The sequence below is a fragment of the Papio anubis genome, chromosome 6 (genome assembly GCF_008728515.1).
Source record: "Papio anubis isolate 15944 chromosome 6, Panubis1.0, whole genome shotgun sequence".
NCBI classification, from domain to species: Eukaryota; Metazoa; Chordata; class Mammalia; order Primates; family Cercopithecidae; genus Papio; species Papio anubis.
Window position 1 is genome coordinate 111,735,878 of NC_044981.1, and position 18,766 is coordinate 111,754,643.

At 43.7% G+C, this 18,766-nt stretch overlaps 1 protein-coding gene across 5 annotated transcripts in view; it reads right to left on the reverse strand.

Moving 5' to 3' along the window:
* Positions 1-18,766, reverse strand: part of PLEKHG1 (pleckstrin homology and RhoGEF domain containing G1) — a 211,590-nt gene that overhangs the window by 119,800 nt on the left and 73,024 nt on the right. The window contains exon 3 of one of the 5 annotated variants that reach the window (XM_031667353.1): positions 899-995. The exons of the other annotated variants lie outside the window; for them this stretch is intronic. The gene's annotated coding sequence lies outside the window, so the exon portion shown is untranslated. The remainder of the gene's footprint in view (positions 1-898; positions 996-18,766) is intronic. 5 annotated transcript variants of the gene reach the window in all.

The window sequence follows — 18,766 nt, forward strand, 5'->3', positions numbered from 1 at the left end:
AGGAATATATAATAAAATGTTAACATTAGTTTTACTGAGTAGAATGAATAATTTTGTTCCTTTCGTATTTATCTGTAAATATCTCTTTTCTTCAATAGGTGTATTCCTTTTATAACCTGAAAAAATTATTTAAGGCAATTAAAATCACAATGTCAATTGGTGTCAGATATCTAAATATTTTAAATTAAAATAATTTTCATATTCAATATGTGATTAAGGAATGCCTTATATATCTTTCAAAAATGTATCATTAAATTCAAATAAGAAAGCCAAATGAAATCAGATTCCAATGGACAACAGTATTGAATGCAATCCACGCCTCCTTTGCCCCAATCATTGTTCCTCACAAAAGTATTTCCTACCAAGAAACACTCAAAATGGAAACTGCATTTTCTTAGGCAACTTTGGTTGCCACTAGACTCAGACTAAATTTCATCACTGCAGTTGCTAAGCATACATTTGCAAACATTTATTTGGTTCCTCCAACTTTGACTGCATATGAACCTCTAAAAGAAAGCATATTAAAATGCTGGGCATTTGGCGTGTGACCACTGAGGATTTCAGAGTTCTCCCCAGAGTCAGAAACATCAGCTCTCTAGATATTTCAACCTCACTTTAAGGAAAAAGCAAAATCAAATGAAACTAAGACAAAACCTATTTGAGACAGGCTGCAGTTCAGACGGGAGGGGGAGAAAAAATCATCTTCTAGACTTCAGGCTATCGCATTTGTAACAGAAGAGTTTTCCTTGATCCAGCCAAGCTTCCGTCCCCGCACACTTGTGAAGAAAGCCCCCCCTGCCACCCTTTCTCACCTCGGTGGACCTCTCTGGCTGCTCCCAGAGGGAAGGAGCGTTTGTGCCGGCATCCTTTCTTCGGGGACACTCACATTAGCACCTACCTCTGCTCCACTCAGGCTTCAGCACATCGTCTGCCTTCAGCTGATGTGGTGACCTCAGTCAGGTAAAAGAAACAGCCTTTGCTAGTCTGTGCAGCGCCTTCCGTAGAAATATTGCATGAGTCAGCTTTTATCTCCCAAACCCAACACACAAAGGCTTTGCAAAAACCTGATTTGCAACTTTCTCACTGCCTTTTTCCCCCTAGTGTGCAGACCACAGACTTCAGCATCACTAAGAGCCTTAAATGAAACATGACATCATTCAATTGAGAAACAGGACAATAGACACCACTGTGGGTAACTTGAAAATGCACACTTCACTGAGCAACACCCTACCACTTCCATTCTTTTGTGAACATCAAATACAACCCACACTCGCCCAAAGCTGCTGGGCTTCACCTTCCTGGCTCTGGCCACGGTTCTCATTAAACTCTAGAAAATAAGCAAGATCTTTGGAACTCTGATATTTTTAAGTTCACTTCCTGAAGCATGGGCTTGTTTCAAAGTAAAGGGACCTATGTTTAACTTTCAAAGTAAACGGACACATCTTTAAACTGAAGTTTTTAAATGCAGGTTGGGGTGGGGGTGGGGTGGTGAATAACAACCAGTGGGAAATAGTTTGGGTAATTAGCTTCTGTTAACAAGACACTTAAAAGAACTTTAGGTGAACAAAGTTTAAGGAGAAAACATTTAAGGCTGACATTTAAAAAACCTATCTGAAGACAAATACCTAAAATTGATATGCACACGCATTTCTTTGGAGAACAGTTAAGTTCTGTGATTTTATATTCATAAATACTAAGTAGTAAAGACAGAATGATCTAGTATTCCTACAATACTTTAGTGAGACCTTCTAATTATTTTGGGTTTTTGATTTCTCTAAGACCACCGGTCCTTCTGAAAATGCTGTATCTATTTTTACAGAAAGATTCAGAAGGCGTATATTTGACAAAGATCTTGAGTTCTTTAAATGAAGGTCTCCAGAAGTACAAAAATGCTATTGAAAACTGATACCGGCCCGGCGCGGTGGCTCAAGCCTGTAATCCCAGCACTTTGGGAGGCCGAGACGGGCGGATCACGAGGTCAGGAGATCGAGACCATCCTGGCTAACACCGTGAAACCCTGTCTCTACTAAAAAATACAAAAAACTAGCCAGGCGAGCTGCCAGGCGAGCTGCCCGGCGCCTGTAGTCCCGGCTACTAGGGAGGCTGAGGCAGGAGAATGACGTGAACCCGGGAGGCGGAGCTTGCAGTGAGCGAGCCGAGATCCGGCCACTGCACTCCAGCCTGGGTAACAGAGCAAGACTCCATCAAAAAAAAAAAAAAAAAAGAAAAAAAAAGAAAACTGATACCACTGCACTGTGGAACTACAATTCAAAATATGGATTATGTCCTTGCATAGACATCTAAAACTGAACTATATCAAAGGATTAAAATCCTTTAAATAGAAGTTCCATTTAAAGCATTCATTTGTGGTTATGGAAAACACCATTAGCAGATCATCCTTAATATAGCTATTTCTATCATGCCTATTAAGTGATTTTAAACTAACAACATAATAGGATAATTTGTTTTAATGCTGATTTCCTTTCAAATCAGGCTGAACATACACATGGCTATTTAAATAAATGCTTTTTAAAGGAAATAGTTCGGAAGACAACTTGTTGGAATTTCTCACCCACAAAATTCACCGGTTTGATAGAAATTAGTAACTCCAGGATGCTGAGAAGGCAGTGTGAGAGGAAGGGTCCTCCCTGGGCTGTGGAGACTCTTCATCCTCTATTCTGGCCTCCACAGCAACCCCTTCGGCCTCCCAAATCATGTCTGTCTCCCATACCAGTGCCTAAGCTGGGCTCTTCCTTTCTGCTCAATGAAGAGCCAGCTCAGATCAAGCTCCCACTCCATCTGCTACAACCACTCTAACCCACCGCTCTTTCCACTAGTTTAACAGCTGTTTATTACACTTAGAGTAAGGATCATGTGGTCTCGTATTTAATTGTTTTCTAAGGGTCTCTCTCCTACCCTGCATGGTAGCTGTTGGGGGCAGGGAACCTTCCTATACCGTAGATTTGATATTCTTAAGGCAGATATGAAGATCTAAACTCTTAGACGGGATAAAATACACAGAGGCTCTTGGCTTCCTAATGACTCATCCATTGTGTATAGCCTCAGATCACAACACAGCTACATTTAACTTCCAATAAAATTACATTGTACTTGGATTTTTTTTTTTTTTTACTTTTTGCCAAGAAACATGTTTCTAAAATGCTATTTCTGAGAGATGCCATGTATGTTACACATAAACAAAAACAGCAAAGTTGCTCTGTGTGTGGATGGTAGGCAGTTTACTAAGCTTACCCACCAGAAAAGTGACAGTCCTGAAGGACAGCTTTAAAGTGACAGCGGGGGCCATATTCGGTCCTACAGGACAGTCATTAGTTCATCCATGGTTTCTGCTTTAGCAAAATCATCAACTTGTATAAGTAAAGACCTCTTATAACTGGCAAATAAGTGAAACCACCTATGCTGCATCTACAAATATCAAAGAGTTAAAGAATGTTGAATTTCATTTTTTAAATAATAAGCTTTTTCAGAGCAGGGGATACACACACACACACACACACACACACACACACACACACTTTTTTTTTTTTTGCCTTTATATTTATCCTAGTACCAAGCATTTGCTTGAATAAATTAACCAATGGATAGCGCATGAGGCCTGGGGAGGGATAATACATTCACATACTAGCAGGAAGGAAAAGAAAAGGGAAGAAGGGCCAGGCAGGAGGCCAAGGCAGGCAGATCATGAGGTCAGGAGTTTGAGACTAGCCTGACCAACATGATGAAACCCCGTCTCTACTAAAAATACAAAAATTAGCCAGACGTGGTGGTGCACACCTGTATTCCCAGCTACTCGGGAGGCTGAAGTAGGAGAATCACTTGAACCAGGTAGGTGGAAGTTGTAGTGAGCTGAGATCACGCCTCTGCACTCCAGCCTGGGTGACAGTGAGACTGTCTCAAAAAAAAAAAAGAAAAGAAAAGGGAAGAAACGCCTCCATTTATTGAGCAACAGTCCAGGTTCTTTCACACCTGAGAGCAGAGGGGCCTTCTACACTTCAGGATTTTCTTAAGACCCTGGTTTCTCCCCATTCGGCTCTGCAGTGGTTCTGCGTTCCAGTGCTCCCCACCACATATTCCACACACTGGACACACTGAACTGTTAACGATTCTTGGAGGTGTGCTGCTGGTTTGCCACTAGACTTTTGTTCACGCAGGGAAAATGAACAATCTTAAGACACACAAAAGGCACAGATGCTGGTATCCTTGCTACTTTTTGCTGTATAATTTATTTGCCAATACTAACACTGGGTGAAAAGATTATTTTTGCTCAGCAAAATTTAATTTTTTAATTAATTTATTTTTTTCAAGACAGAATCTCCCTCTGTCACCCAACCTGGGGTGCAGCGTCACTATCTCAGCCCACTGCAACCACTGCCTCCCAGGTTCAAGTGATCCTCCCACCTCAGCCTCCTGAGTAGCTGGAACTACAGGCATGCACCACCACGCCCAGCTAATTTTTTTGTATTTTTAGTAGAGACAGGGTTTCCCCATATTGGCGAGGTGGGTCTCGAACTCCTGACCTCAGGTGATCTGCCCACCTTGGCCTCCCAAAGTGCTGGGATTACAGGTGTGAGCCACTGTGCCTAGCCCCAAATTTCTTTTTAAATGATAGAGTGGCCACAGATAAAATGCACATGCGTGCCTTGTTAGGTGATAAAGATAACCTTGCTGGAAAGCAGCTTTGTTTACTCCCTGCAAGCATGGGTTACACAACCAGGAAGTTCGCATTCCATTCCCAGTGTCCCCACCTGCAGTAGAGAATCAAGGCACAGAAGAGCAGCACCCACAGGATGTAACTATAGCAACCAGAACACAAACCAGCCATCAAGGAGGTGCAGGTGGCCTTGTGGCCTAATTAGAGGAAGACCAGAAAGTCCCCGCCACATAAAAAAAATCCCTTCCCAGGCTGGGTGTTGGGGGGTCACATCTGTAATTCCAGCACTTTGGGAGGCTGAGATGGAAGGAAGGATCACTTGAGGCCAGGAGTTCGAAACCAGAGTGAGCAACTTAATGAGAATCCATCTCTACAAAAAAGACAAAATTTAGGCCAGGCATGGTGGCTCATGCCTATAATCCCAGCACTTTGGGAGGCTGAGGCTGAGGCGGGCGGATTACTTGAGGTCAGGAGTTCAAGACCAGCCTACCCAACATGGTAAAACTCAGAATGTACTAAAAAAAAATACAAAAATTAGCCAGGTGTGGTAGCACATGTCTGTAGTTCCAGCTACTTGGGAGGCTGAGGCAGGGGAATCATTTGAACCTGGGAGGCAGAGGCTGCAGTAAGCCAAGACTGCGCCACTGCACTCCAGCCTGGGCAACAGAGTAAGAGTCTGTCTTAAAAAAAATCAATCAATACATAAATACAAAACTTAGCTGGGCAGGGTGGTGTATGTCCATAGTACCAGTTACTTGGGAGGATGAGGTGGGAGGATGAGGTAGGAGGATGGCTTGAGCCCAGGAGTTTGAGGCTGCAGTGAGCTAGGATCGCACCACTGCACTCCAGCCTGGGCAACAGAGCAAGAGCCTGTCTCAAACAAACAAACAAAAAAAATCCCTTCCCAGAAGTCTGCCATAGGGCCTGGAATTCCAAATCTTTTTGGTTTAAGGTAAAAGTTGTCAGTTAAAACCCTAATCTCCCCTGGGAAGGGCGATGGAGTCACTGCCACAGTAGTGTGAATTAGCTTCATCATCCTTCCAAGGAACTATCCAGGTTTTCTGGGAATGAGACCACAATGGCGCTGTCTAGGAGGGCTGGGGTGGGGATGAGGGCAGGAAGCACAGACAACACACACATCTAGGGACTCGGCAAGGCCTGAGCTAGTTGAGGCATTTCGCTGAACTGTGCAGCCAGGCAACAGCTCAAAAAGCTGGGCAAGGAAGGAGGAAAGGGCGGCCCAGAGACAGGAAGACGGACTGGCAAAGGCATGCAGACATTTTTAGGTTCAAGGAAATATTTTGCTTCATATAATCAACATTGGATAAGGCAGGTTTAGAAAATAATCTTAGACTTTCATATGCAAAGGCGCTAGAAGTGAGAAGGGGTATTTGAAAACAAAAATACTATTTTACACAAGAAGCGTAACAATTTAAGCCCTGGAGGAGGTGTGGCCTGCTTGTAATTTAAGATCTTGCCATTGTGGCACATTTTTCAGGGAAAATGGTAAAACCAACCATTTTTGGAAGCACAGGCCATTGACAAAAGACTCTTAATGTATTTTTAGGCTATTAGAAGTTTTTTCTTTGAAAGAATAAGGCATGCAATCACATTTTCTATAAACACATCACAGCATAAATGTGAGGGGCTGGGCATGGTGGCTCACGCCTGTAATCCCAGCACTTTGGGAGGCCAAGGCAGACGGATCACCTGAGGTCTGGAGTTCGAGACCAGTCTACATGGCAAAACCCAGTCTCTACTAAAAATACAAAAAAATTAGCTGGGCGTGGTGGTGCACGCCTGTAATCCCAGTTACTTGGGAGACCGAGGCAGGAGAATCGCTTGAACTCGGGAGGCAGAGGTTGCAGTGAGCCCAGATTGCACCACTGCACTCCAGCCTGGGCCACAAAGCAAGATTTCATCTCAAAAAAAAAAAAAAAAAAAAAGTGATAAACATTAAAGTCAATTGCATGCCAAAAGATGTCACACATCCGTACTGAAGCCCCTTAGGAAAACACACTGACCTTCCCCTGTGAATAAGAGCTAACGTACTAACACCATTCTGCATTGCAGCTGTTGTTATTTATCAAAAATCTATACACATTCTTCCAGACTGTCTACTCTAAACCCAGAAAATATCACCAACTACAAATTCTACTTTGCTATTGTTATACAAACGAAATTACAGACTTTTTCAAACAACAAAAAAAGCTAACCCCTTTTTCTTAAAACGATTTCTAAAGGCCTTTTTTCAAAGTGAAATAATTTTACTCACAAGTGAGTTTGTTTTCACAAATTAAAAAAATACCTGTCAGCAGGCCAGGTGTGGTGGCTCATGCCTGTACTTCTACCCCTTTGGGAGGCTGAGGTGGGTGGATCATTTGGGGCCAGGAGTTCGAGACCAGCCTGGCCAACAGTCTCTACTAAAAACACAAAAAATTAGCTGGACATGGTGGTGCATGCCTGTAGTCCCAGCTACTTGGGAGGCTGAGGCATGAGAATTGCTTGAACCTGGAAGGTGGAGGTTGCAGTGAGCTGAGATGGCACCACTGTACTCTAGCCTGGGTGAGAGTGAGACTGTGTCTCAAAAAAAAAAAAAATCTGTCAGCAAAAGACACAGGTCTAAAGCAGACAAAAGCACACAAGTATAGAAGAAATTAAGTGAAGCCATTTTTCATTAGTCCTGGAGTAGTGAATCTAACAATAGAAACCAAACTAGAAATACTAAATAGTTACCAGGACTTCAGCCATCCAACTGAAAAGGTAGTTTCTCAGCCCCTACTGCACTAAATGTCAGTAAGGAGGCATGGTCCTAAGAATTTTAGAAAACAAATGAACAAATAAAGCCTATTACTCACCACACTGTTTTGCATGGCCTGCCTTTCCCTTGCAATCAAGTTATGATTTAACGTCTCCATCGTCCTTTCAACAGTCGGCCATGACATGAACTGAGATGGCCTTGAAGGGCACACGTTCCAGACTCTAAAATCTTGCTGTTTCAAGCATTCCTCCCTGGGATCATTTTTCTGCTTCTGTGACAATCGTTAGCTCAATTTGTCACTCAGTTCTTTGATTAGGATACTTGGTTTTTCTTTCCCAGAGACAATACAACCAAGTCTTAGTTATTTTTGAACAATTTTTAGATATCAAGCAAGCAAATATGTTGCAAAGAGCCTCTTGCTTTCGATAATCTATCAGTCCCATCTCTAAGGACACCATCGGAGGACTCGCTGTGCTCAGCACAATGAACTAATTATCCGTGGAAGAATGCAGTCGGCTTCCAGACACATTTTTCTCCAGGAGATAATACACATCTAATCCATTCATAAGTAAAGGCATTCAACACAATCTATACTTTTGAAACACTCTAAAAAATGCACTGGAAGAAAAGGCTTGGATGTTCTGTGAAATCTTACAGCAGAATGTATTTTCCAAAATACCAATTAAAACAAGATTATCTTATAGTTTCAGAGTAACAGCCATTGAGACTTACATCACCTTTATGGAGGCTTGCAAAGGAATTTCTCATCCTGGCAGAGGAGAGAGGCAAACTCCAGTTGCTAGCCTTTCCTCCTCTTTTCTGGACACAAACCCACAGCTGCAATGGAATGAAGGGGAGGGCTCAGCTCAATCTGGCCAACTGCCCCCTACCCCTTCCCATAGACCCAGGGGTGGTAGGTTGCGAGAGGTAATTCTCAAGAGCAGCAGAGGAGGGAATATAGCTTGCAGGGGATACACAGACAAGCTTCTGGGAGCAAACAGGAATCAATCTCTGAACTGGTTCAGACTCCCCCCACCCCTGCCCAACCTCCAGCAATGACCATCCTTGGAGTCATCACAATCGGTCTTCTTCCCCCACTCCTAAGGCTACGTTCAATGTCATAATAGTTGACAGCTTAACCTCTAAGATGTAAGACCTGTGAGCAAATGATTTATCTCAGGGTAGCCTATATGCTTTCTAGAACTGAAGGGGGGTGGTTTGTGCTCATATTCACTTGGTCTCCTGCACCAAGTCATGGAAACAATCCCATTGACGGAGATACTTGTAAAGGCCAAATATAGATTCCACTCCAGGAAAGCAGAACTCACTTCTCTCTCAATGAGTTGAGATGACTTACTGCTTTCCAGGATTTTTTTTTCAACTAAAGAAGGCAATGGAGTTCACTGACCTGAGTATATTGATTGGTGTTACAATGGCCTTGAATACCCTCTGTTGCCATAAAGTTCTGACCTTTAGCTTTCAGAACTTCCAGGCACACGGCAACATCCTGCTGATCTTTCTTCCTTCACACCTTCTCTCCACTTGAACTGGCAATCACCACTTACTCACCCTTATGTACCAGACCTACTGAACGTCAGGCCTCATGCTGGGCACAGTGAATGGACATGGGCTTTAAGCCTCCAACAAAAAATGACAAGTATGATAAGTGCTGTGAAGCAGCGTCCCACACTGCCGATGTAAACTACCAACAATTGTGTACATAAGCATTTGCACTCTTTTCCTAAATTCTCTTTCCCCTTAGTTTCAAACTGTCCTTCAATTAAAATTAAAAGTGGATAGCAACTCTATGTTGACAGTAAAATCAAGCTACATGAGGCTGCCTTCACTTATGGTTCACTTTCCAGTCTTAGAGAATAAGCCCAGTCGGACTCATCTTTCATCTTATATTTAATGACTTGGTATCCAAGCTGACAGCCAAACTTGCTGAAAGTTTTTGAGAGTCTAAACACTTGCCTAATTCCCAGTTCCCACAGAGGTACATGAAGTAACTTGTTTATGTTAACACAACAAAGGAAAGGAAAGAGAGCTCTCTGTTCCACTGCAGGTTGAATCGGAATTAGGTCAAGAAACAAGTGTAACCAAATTTATTTCTGTTTATTCTAAATAAACATTACTGAATCCTTTACCAGTAAATGAAAGAAGAGAAAAAGGAGGAGGAAAAAGCTAAAACATGAAGACTGCTGGTTTGATCTCTACATTTTCTTTAATGAATATGTATTATTTGTATGGTTAAAATATAAGAAGAACAGAATGAATTTACATGGCAGGTCTTGTTCCTGCCACACCCCCAGCCCAGTCTTTCCCAGTCTTGCTTTGTCTGAAGGTCTGCACACTCCGCTCCCTGGCTGGCTGCCTTCCAGATAGGTTTGGCTAGAGGCAGCAATAGTTTGAAGCAGGAAGGGAGGGAAATAGGGGCATTTCCTCTACTCCCTCATTGATTTGGGGTAGGTCTTCCATGGTTCCAGCCTTTCTTGGGCTCCCTTAACTCTATGTTGTCCCCGGTCCCTCAGGGATCCCTATAGATTGTCCCAAAAGCAGTGGCTAAGGCTTCCCACTGTTGTCACTCTTTGCTTCACATACACCCTTCATTTGAACCAGCTGAGCCAATTCAGTTTCTTGCCAGGTCCCTGGCTGATGCAATGTCACCCTAACTCCAGAATCATTGGTCTAAAATGCTGATAGCAGTTTGACTTCATATGCGGTCAGAATATTGGCCTGAGCTTTTTACTCGGTGATACAATGCCAAATTTTAGCCCCGTTTTGACTTATGGCCTGCTTGATCCAGGTCAATGAAATAAACACTTAATTAGAGTCTATTCTATACCAGAAAAATATTGTGAATTTGATATCTGCTGATATATTCATTTACTCAATATTTATTGAGCAGCTACTATGTGCCAGGCACTGCCTTGGGCACTAAAGACACAACAATGAACAAAACAGACAAACACCCCTGCCTTTATGACACTTATTTTCTAGGGGGAGCTGTATGGACTAAAAACAATCCTATGATAACAGCATGTCAACATTGGAAAGATACTCTGGGGCTTTCTAATCCGGTGTTTCAATTACCACTTACAACATCTCACCAAGTGTGTCCGGTCTCTGTTTAGACACTGTTAGTTACCAGACATCCCAACCCTACACAAATAATCGATCATACCCTGGAGTGCTTTAAAGACCACTATAGGAAAACACAGGAGAAATCACACCTCACCTCCATTTTGTAGTTCCTTAATTATTTGAGCTGTCCTATCAGTTTCCCATATGTATTTGCATCTTTGTTCAACTACTGATGGAATAACTACCCTAAGGGATTCCTGAAGGCAGGGTTCAGTGATGGGGGAGCGGTGCAGAGAGGTCAAAGGGGAGAGCTGCCCCTTGTGGCTGTGGGGCGCATGGGGTAGAGCGGACTTACCGCTGTCACCACCCTCTGATCACCTTCTCCTTATATGTCAAAAACATGCTTTCCTACTGCTTCTACCAAAGTGGCTTCAGAATTTTAAGTCCTCATGCCACCTTACTATTAAACATGTTAAGAAAGATATCATTTTTGGAGAACATCCTCAGGGAAATAAATGTTCTCCCCACTCCTCCCAAGTCAGACTTTTAGGTACATCAACATCGCTGTGTCCTCAAAAGGCACAGAGTTTGGCCAGGCAGACACACTGAAGGATCATTCGAACAGGTGACTGATGGCTGTGTGATGTGCACACTGGGCTGGGAAGGCACAGGCACTATGGAAATGTGTAAAGGGGACCAGGCCTAGTTTGGGATGGTCTGGGAAGGCTTCCCTGAGGAAGGGATGTGTGGACTGACATCTGAAGGCTGAGAAGAGGTCAACCAGGGGAAACCAGCCAAAGAGAAAAGACCATCCAGGCTGCTGTACTTCCCACTGGCATAGACTGCTGGTGTACCTGGCATTATACCCACAGTGAACACCCAACTTAGATTTTTTTTTCTGGGCAATCGTGTTTGCAAATATACTGTTACATACCACAATTAATAACTATGTTTACTCCAACAATGCTCCTTTATTAAAGTAGGTACTACTTTCCTTCTCCACTCTGGGGTAATCCCATCCCTTCACCTGCATATCTCAGTCTTCTCTAGTCTCACCTTTTCTTTCTCCTCCAGACAGTGGGCAGAGCTGCTTGGGCGGTAACTATGACTCTGTTCTTGCCTAATAGCTTCGACTAGGTCCTTAAAAGGTGTGGTTCCAGTAAATCACAATGTAAACTTCCCTGCCCAGCATTTCCATCTGGGTATTATCAGATTAAAATGAACATCAAAGGACCCCCAAAAGAGGGGGTCACAAAAGGACAGACTGACGGCTGAGGGCAGTGGTCAGGCCACTGTTTGTCTTGCTACTTCCAGGGGCCTTAAGAACTGACCATGTGCATTTGAGCCTTGAGCACTTCCCAGGATTAGCTGGACACCTTTCCTGGGGGACCCAGAACCAGGGACAACTGCCTGGTTGCCAGTACAGATCAGACATAAGATATCTGTTTAAGAGTCTGTACAAATTAGGGCATAACAAAATGGTAAACCTAATGAATTAAGCTGCTCTAAGAGTTTTGCGGAATTACGTTTTCATAATGACTATTGGTTATCAGCCTAGTAATTTAATAATAAAAAGCATCCCCACCAGCCTGGGCAACAGAGTAAGACCCCGTCTCTACGAAAAAATTAAAAATTAGCTGGGCGTGGTGGCATGTGCCTGTGGTCCCAGCTACATGGAAGGCTGAGGTGGGAGGATCACTTGAGCCCGAGAGGTTGAGACTGAAGTGAGCTGTGATTGTACCACTGTAGTCCAGGCTGGGCAACAGAACAAAACTATCTCAAAAACAAACAAACAACAACAAAAAACACCATCCCCAAAGCCAAATTTATTTTGTTCAATCTAAACCATCACCTACGGCTCATGAAATGATGTGTGGAAAGGACAGAAGATCTGAAGTTGAGATGTGTAGAATCTCAGCTCCCCCAGACAATTTTATCATCTTGGGCAAGTTACTAACCTCTCTGTGATCCAGATTCCTTCTGGATTAGTAAAACGAGAACTCTGGAGTCTCTGACAGTTAAGAAGACTTTCCAAATCTAAGAATCTAAGGTTCCATGATTTGGGGTGAGGGTCCCACCAATCCACTTTTTAACTCCATAGACTGTCTCTCTTGAGGCTATCAAATAACTTTAGGATTGTAAAACATGGTCCCACCATTATGGTCAGACAACCACAGGCCAATGCAAAACCAGGAGCATGTGGCCTTTGTACAGGGAAACTGCTTTTGATTCCCTGTAATTCCATTTTTTTTTTTTGAGACGGAGTCTCGCTCTGTCTCCCAGGCTGGAGTACAGTGATGCAATCTTGGCTCACTGAAACCTCCACCTACCGGGTTCCAGTGATTCTCCTGCCTCAGCCTCCCGAGTAGCTGGGACTATAGGCATGTGCCATCATGCCTGGCTAATTTTTTGTATTTTTAGTAGAGACAGGGTTTCACCGTGTTAGCCAGGATGGTCTCCATCTCCTGACCTTGTGATCCGCCTGCCTCAGCCTCCCAAAGTGCTAGGATTACAGGCATGAGCCACTGCGCCCAGCCCTGTAATTCCTTCTGTGGCAGAATTTGTGATAGATGTGTTAACCATGATCAATAAAAAAACTCTCTGCAAAATTTTTCGATGACATCATCTGGCAGTAAGCCAATGTCTAGCATCCAGGTCGTGCTTTTTACCTATTCACTGACATCATCTCCACTTTCTGCAAAATTGCATTCTGGAACCAGGTTATAGAGTAGATTATGAAACAGCTCATTTTACCACAGGGGTATTGTCATCATTTGTGGTTGCATCCCAAACAAGCACCTGCCTTAATATATCCCTGACAAAGCAGTAGCACAGCAATTGAGCTAACTGTACACCTGCAAAAATTATGCTCCTATAATATACAGTTAGTTCTGAATTATTCAAGGAACTCTTATACTTTAAGTTTATATACAATTATGATTATTAGAACAAATTCACTCCAGTGAGATGTCCTGGATGAGCCTCCATAGAGACTGGGTGAGTGAGACTAGAAGGGTCTTTGTAGCTATCCCCTAACCCATTTACTTATTTTTACGGAATGACTGACTGATTTACAAGGGGCCTGTCTAAGAGGGATCCTAGAAAAAGTATTCTAACAGTATCTAAAACTAGGATTCGGATATTTTCAGGCATATGGCACAGATTCTATGTGGGGAAGGAAGGTGGGGCTGGGGCTGAGGTCTGATGGCCACAGAAGCCTTGGTGACCCTGGGAGAGATGAGGGGAAGGAAGTCTGGTAGGGCAAGTAGAATAAGCAGAGGGCCATTCTTCTGGTGAGAGGAAGTACTGGTTTCTGATTTAGTATGTGGCAGGTAATCAGACTGGCCTCACCTAGCCATTTGGACAGCCTGCGAATGACCTGCGAATGACCTGACAAAGAGACTGGGTGGCCGAAAAACCAAAACCAAAACCAAGAGAATTAACAACTGTAATATGCCAGGCAACTTGGCTGTGAGATCCTTCTGTCTAACAGAAGGAAACACAAGAGGAGAGGAATCCTTTTCCCATAAAGAAAAGAACAGGGATTTCTTAGCAGCCTGGGGGCAGAGGTTTGGGTGGCCCACTAGGAGAATTCCTACAGGGAGCTTGGGAATGCTGAATATCCCGGGGCAGGGGTCCCTGGAAGGATCAGTGCAGTGCGGGTGGAAGGGCAGTGACAGGTCAGGCAGAGGAAAGGGGAGCCAGGAGGTGCTGCCTGGGAGGTCCTGTCTTTATGTCTGTGTGAAGTGACAGCTGAGCTGGCCAAGTCAGATCTTTTAAAGTGACTTCACCTGTACCCACAGGGCTGGTGAGGCCTGGTGGAGCTGAGGCTGGTTAGACAGAGTGTGACCTGTGGACCTGTTGTTTGGTCAACACGGGGTTTAATTTCTTTGTATTGATGACGTAAGTTTAAATAATCAGGATACTCTGCATTAAAAAAACAGATTTTTGGGGGGCTTCGGGTTGGGGTGCCAAAAAATTAAAAAGGGATAAACATGGGTTAACACTAGTCTAATGCTCTTGCACAGCAGTAGTGGGTAGAGCTAAGCTTGCTCACATCACCCTGGCTGTGCACTTCCCAGTGTGCCCAGTCCCCACATCCCCTTTCGTATTACACCTGTCCTCCGCCACTCCTTTATATGATCTGCCTGGCCCTTGAGGTGCATGACTCTAGATTATACACATGGGCATATCCGGACACTGCACTGTATATTAGGTTACTAGTCCTAGAAATTACCAGACTATATGATCTGACAAGAACAATTTATTCCTCCCATGTGTAAGCCATATGAAAATGAAACATAGGCCGGGCACAGTGGCTCATGCCTGTAATCCCAGCACTTTGGCAGGCTGAGGCAGGTGGATCATCTGAGGTCAGGAATTCGAGACCAGCCTGGCCAACGTGGCAAAACCCTGTCTCTGCTAAAAATACAAAAATTAGCCAGGCATGGTGGCATGCACCTGTAATCCCAGCTACTCAGGAGGCTGAGACAGGAGAATTGCTTGAACCCAGAAGGCAGAGGCTGCAGTGAGCCGAGATTGTGCCACTGTACTCCAGCCTGGGTGACAGAGCAAGACTCCATCTTAAAAGAAAAAAAGAAAATGAAACATGCACTAGAAGACCAATCTTCCCATCATGGAAAAATTTGGTGAGCGGAGGGAAGGTTTACAGTGGAGGAGTGGGGAAAAATTAATCACAGGTCAGGAAATGTAAATTGTCTTTGCCATTTATCTGAATTAACTCTTATTTTCATTTTTTTGGTCTCTTTATATTCAAAGTATCTTATCCTATCAGTTCTTGTGCAAACCTCCATTTAAATAAAACATTAGAATTTGGTCAAGATTTCTACGAAGGAATTAAGATAGAAGAAGTAATTAATGCTGCCAAACTAAACAGATAACTGGTGTCATAGTTCCTGTTTTTTTGTTGTTTTTTTTTTTGAGACAGAGTCTTGCCCTGTTGCCCTGGCTAGAGCAAAGTAGCATGATTACAGCTTACTGCAGCCTCAACCTCCCAGGCTCAGGTGATTCTCCTGCCTAAGCCTTCTGGGTAGTTGGGACCACAGGTATGCACCACCATGCCTGGCTAATTTTTTAAATTATATGTGGAGATGGGGTCTCCCTATGTGGCCCAGCTGGTCTCAAACGCCCGAGCTCAAGTGATTCTCCCACCTCGGCCTCCCAAATTGCTGGGATTACAGGCATGAGCCACTGCACCACGCCTATCATAGTTTTTGAAATGGAAAACTTGATGGAACATCAAGACAAACCACAGCCCCCAAAGAATGACACACTGGGCTCACTGGAGAGACTCAGGGGTTGCTACCATCTACTCACCCTTATGGAAGTATTGAAGTGAGGATTTGTTTACGAGCTCTTCTGAAAAATAAGACAAGATCTAGTATAAATGCCAACATTTACGTAACACATCCTAATCTCAGAAACCACTTGTTTTGTTGGACCTTTTCAGAAAATAATAGGACAGGAGTGAAGACTTAGAATTGGAGATTCAAGTCCCATCAAAATAAACAATGACTATAAAACTGGATTTACGGGCAAGGAACAAAGAGGAATAACTTGGAAGAGCGTTTGTGCATTTTGACATTGATCATTTAAGATGGCACCTAGAGGCATGAGTTCATCAGCAGCATTTTTCCTAGAAAGGGGAAGCCCTACCCTGCATGCCATCCCAGTGTTTCTTTCTTTCTGAACCCCAGAGATAAAACTTTTAATACACCGAGGCCTCCAAGAGGATTTGTAGACATACCTAAGTCTTTCTGAAGAAGAATTGCCTCTGATATGTGATATCTTCCCTCAGGAGCATGAGGAGGAGGGAGTGGGTGAGGGGGACAGAAAAACAAAACCAACCATTTTCCCCTAATCCTCATGTGGAAGAAAAAGCAGAAGCTAAAAGCTTCCCCCAGGGAAAAGGCTACTCCAGACTAGAGGTGGATGGAGCAAGTCTAGTAACTTGCTTCGTTTATGAGGCCACATGCTTGTTTCCAGTACACCCCCTGGCAGGCGGGGTGACTGGGCTCAGGAGACTCTGTGCATGGGCTGGAGAGGGGCAAGGGCTGAGTGGGACAGGCGGTCCCCACCGCTTTTCATGTTTCTCTGGAAACCCCATGACAAAGTGTCAGAGAACAGGGAATTCTTGTGCATGGATAAATCCCATCCCAGGATTTTATTTTTTAAAAGTTCCCCTGAAGATGAGATAAACCATTTATAGCTTATAAAAATGAGTGTTCTGATGGCATATCTTTGAAATATGCCTTACATTTCATTCTTCTGCTGACACTTAGAGATTTTAGTCTATTTAGATATTTTAATATATCAATTATCATAATGGTATTGTAAACCAAAAAACTGGTGATTGTTAGTATACACCCTAAACCATTATTTCTCCAGGTGTTACCTAACACCTCCTAAATTACTGCAATGGACTGAATTGTGTCCCCCTGCCCAAATACATATGTTGATGGTTGAAGCCCTAACCCCCGAAGCGACTGTATTTGGAGACAAGTCCTTTAAGGAGGTGGAGTTAAATGAGGTCATAAGGGTGGGGCCCTAGTCCAATAGGACTGGTGTCCCTACAGGAAGAGGAAGAAATACTAGAGATCTTGCGCTCTCTCTCTATGCAAAAGCCCATGTGAGAATACAGCCAGAAGGCAGCTGTCTGTAAGCCAGGAAGAAAGGCCTCACCGGACAAGAATCCCACTAGCACCTTGATCTTGGACTTACAGCCACCAGGACTATGAGAAAATAAATGTCTGTCATTTAAGCCACCAGTCTGTGTTATTGTTATGGCAGTCCAAGCTCGCTAATAATCATCATCAGCAAGATTTTCAACAAGCAACCACATTGCTGGGCCCTGCCCAAGAGCACATCAGAATGTTCAGGGACAGGGCCCAGGAATGGGCAAAGGTACCTGGACTCTTTGGGTGATGTAAGGTTGAGAACCAGTGCTCCATGGAGAGCTCAAGGCTGCCTGCAGCCCCTGACTCCACCCGCCTCAGCCTTCCCCTAGTCCATCATCCCAATGAAAAACGCTTTGAGGGGGTCAAGGATGAGAGACTTCAAGGATTAGACTCTCCAAAGGAGAAATAAGGGATTATGAATAGAACTAGGCGGAATCACGCCGGGGTCCAGGATGAGGTGTGTTGTAGGAAAAGTCACTTTTGTCTCTGAGTTCAGAGGGGGCTTGTTCAGAAGGGACAAGAGGGGCCCTTGAGACCCATGTGAAATGCTGCCAAACTCCATTGGAAGGAGACCAGAGGAAGGTTTATGTCTGAAGCCCAAGGCTAATGACGAGTGCGTCTGTGCTGACAATTCCCTGCCCTCAGAGGACAGCACCAGCCAAACATCTCCCCCTCACCCCAAAGAACCAACTAAGATTCATTTTCACCATGCTAACAGGTCAGTCGGTCGGACCATCAACCATCGAAGATACTGTCAACACTGAAACTCAGCGCCAACAGAAAGCTATTATTTGCAATTGTCTATTATTTGCACTTCGAATCTTTTTGTAAGTCCTGATCTTCACCAGAGTGAAAGGCTCTACTATGTCAAACTGAAAAGACTTAAAATTAGTTCCATTGTCAGTGATAATAATATATAAGCAAATTCAAAGGCACCAAGTACATTCAACTATGTAAAAATGCCACAAGAAATTCTGCAAGTTTTCAAAAATCAAGGTGCTAAACAGCAATCAGACACTATTTTAAAACAGCATATTCACTGGAGGGCAAGACCAGAGTATTTTTTCTTGTGATTCCTATGTGTTGCCAGGGTAGAGAGACACTAGTGTGACACAAGAATGTTCCATACTTCCAAATTAAGGTACAATTGAACAAAAAAGCAGAATATATTCTAGACTGATTTTTTTTTTAATACTGTAGGAAGTAGCTTTTCAAGTAGAAAAAAGTTTTTATTTTTTTTCAGATGGAGTCTTTCTCTGTCGTCCAGGCAAGAGTGCCGTGGCACAGTCTTGGCTCACTGTAACCTCCACCTCCTGGATTCAAGTGATTCTCCTGCCTCAGTCTCATGAGTAGCTGGGATTACAGGCACGTGCCACCACGCCTGGCTAATTTTTGTATTTTTAGTAGAGATGGCGCTTCACCATGTTGGCCAGGCTGGTCTCGAACTCCTGAGCTCAAGTGATCTGCCTGCCTCAGTCTCCCAAAGTGCTGGGATTACAGGCCACCATACCCGGCCAGACAAGAGCTTTTCTAATGGACTGAATAAAATTA